The sequence below is a fragment of the Chrysochloris asiatica genome, unplaced genomic scaffold, assembly GCF_000296735.1.
Source record: "Chrysochloris asiatica unplaced genomic scaffold, ChrAsi1.0 scaffold00323, whole genome shotgun sequence".
Lineage (NCBI taxonomy): Eukaryota > Metazoa > Chordata > Mammalia > Afrosoricida > Chrysochloridae > Chrysochloris > Chrysochloris asiatica.
Window position 1 is genome coordinate 2,148,578 of NW_006408841.1, and position 2,036 is coordinate 2,150,613.

At 43.6% G+C, this 2,036-nt stretch overlaps 1 pseudogene; it reads right to left on the minus strand.

The window, feature by feature from the left end:
- Nucleotides 1-589: 589 nt before the first annotated feature.
- LOC102834003 lies at nt 590-1,247 on the minus strand (annotated as a pseudogene).
- Nucleotides 1,248-2,036: the final 789 nt, after the last annotated feature.

Consider the following 2,036-nt stretch of genomic DNA (forward strand, 5'->3'; position numbering starts at 1 on the left):
CCATTTAGAAGAGATCAATGTTGCCTACAAATTACAAGTTTGGCTCAAGGAAGAAAACAGCAAATACTAGGAGCATGGCATTCATTTCCTTTGATGCTATGGGGGACTCCTCTTCCACCCTAAAGGCACAGAATGAGGAGTGAATCTGGATTGTCCTATTCATCAGCAGTGGTGATACTGGTCTCCAAGTTCGGAGCCAGCCAGTTCCTGGTAAGTGGCCTGTGGAAGCAGGCCGCAGGACCAACTTCCCATAGCCACAGACCACGACTCCTGCAAGCAAAGATTAACTCGAACAATTTTCAGGAGTCACTGGTAACTAAAGGTAATAAAGGATAAAGTTCACCACTATATTACTTTAAATGAAATTGCCTGAAAATAATACAATGAACTGTGGGTGAGAAAAAAACAACAAGTGGTCCATATGAGGTCAACTGCTGAGACTATAGCCACAAACAGTCAACAGTTCACTAGGCACACACAAAGCTTTACTTGGCAAATCTGGAGTTTCTAGTAACTAGGGGCAGAGTGAGGGAGAGCAAAGAGCTACTTGTGTAACATTTTCCTTTAGGCAGCATAGTAGCAACTGTTCTCAGGGACAATGTATACTCCAATAACCACACTGAAGAAAGCAGATACATTGCTCATTCTTTTCTTTGTGTTTGAGAAACTTGTTAATTTTCCTCTTGGCCATTCCAATGTACTTAGAAATGATTCCATGTTGGTTTAGTCCAGGAAGCAACAGTGTGAAAGCTACAATCAGGTAAGAAAAAGGTTGTGGACTTGCTGTCCTACCCAGGGAACCGCAGCAAGAGAAAAGGATCATGGTCACAAAGTACATTTTAGGCTTTTCTTCCTTCAGTGTAAAGAGACGTTTCCACCAGCCCACAGTTCTGTGGTGAGTCTTCACGAGATTGCTGCAAATTTCATGGATATCGTTGCTGTTGCTCAGTGGTCCATTTATTGGAGCCAAAGATTCTAGGTGCTAGGATGAGAACAAGGTAGTCAGCCAAGCACAAAAACATAACAAAACAGGAAACACCAGACAGAACAGATGGATCTAAATAGTAGATCGTCAGAAATACCAAAGAAAGCATGCCCAGGATCACAGGTGGAAACCAGGCTCTTTGCCATCGGAAGACCTTGCCGGCCATCAGCATTACCTCTCCCCATCCTTGCAGTTGTTCTTCAAGACTTGCTGTCTCTGCAGCCAGCAGGTTGGTGCTGCGATTATCACCCTCAGCCATGGTCCCTGAGGCGCCGCCCTCCAAAGTAACCTCTCACGCCGATCCCTCACGTGGAAGTTTTTAATCCTCCCAGCCTATCACCTCTGTCCTGAAAATTTTAGATAACTGCTTATCACTTCATAAAGTGCAATATCTTGGTAATACTGTGGGTTAAAGGACCTAGTTTTATCCCAAGTAAGGTGGACTTTCCTTGGCTCTGGAGAAGTAATCCTTGGAGTATTTAGGTTGTCTTGGTTTGGTACCTAAGAATTTATGCTGGCAAATTGGTGCTGGCCAGACCAGGAAACACACCTGGGAGACTGATGTCAACTATCCTATCATGCAGGATTGGACAATAAAAACCCAGAACACTAAGGTACAGAAAGCTCCCTAACTAATGTTCTCTTAAAAGCTTGTAGCAATTTGGGACATGAAAATCTTGCATTGAGAAACCTCCCAGACCTTGCTCTATGTATTTCTTCATTTGCATCCTTTTTAGCTAGTAAGTTTGTAGTTATAGTATGGTATGCTATTGTTAAGTGCTGTCAAGTCGATTCCGACCCATAGCGACCCTGTATAGGGTTTTCAAGGAGCAGCTGGTAAGCTTGAATCACCGAACTTGCAGTTCAAACAACTTTGCAGTCTGACACATTAGCCCACAGTGCCACAACTTTCCATTAATTCTCTGAGTCATTCCAGTAAATTATGGAACCCAAAGGGACAATGGAGCCAGCAGGTCAGAAAGCAGGTTGAAGTGTGGACTTTTGAGGCTGGTATCCTGAATTTAGTGGGAAACTGGCCCTAAATTAGTGG